We start from the raw sequence: 243 nt of genomic DNA on the forward strand, positions 1-243 counted from the left end.
TCCCTGCTTGCTGCTCTCCCCAGTCCCTCCCTCCGCCCACAGCTTGGCATGTGAGGACCAGGCAGATGGCTGCCCGGGTGTGAGAAGAGCCCCCCCCTTTTAAAGCAATGTTTGCCCGGAACTTGTTCCTCTCACAATTTATTATTAGGAGTTGGGCAGATGGTTCCGGCATGTCACTTACCCTTCTGCTCCCAGTGTTCCCAAAGAAAAGGGGGCAAAGTGGCATTGGGGTGGCATGTCCCC

The sequence above is a fragment of the Sciurus carolinensis genome, chromosome 8 (assembly GCF_902686445.1).
Source record: "Sciurus carolinensis chromosome 8, mSciCar1.2, whole genome shotgun sequence".
Lineage (NCBI taxonomy): Eukaryota > Metazoa > Chordata > Mammalia > Rodentia > Sciuridae > Sciurus > Sciurus carolinensis.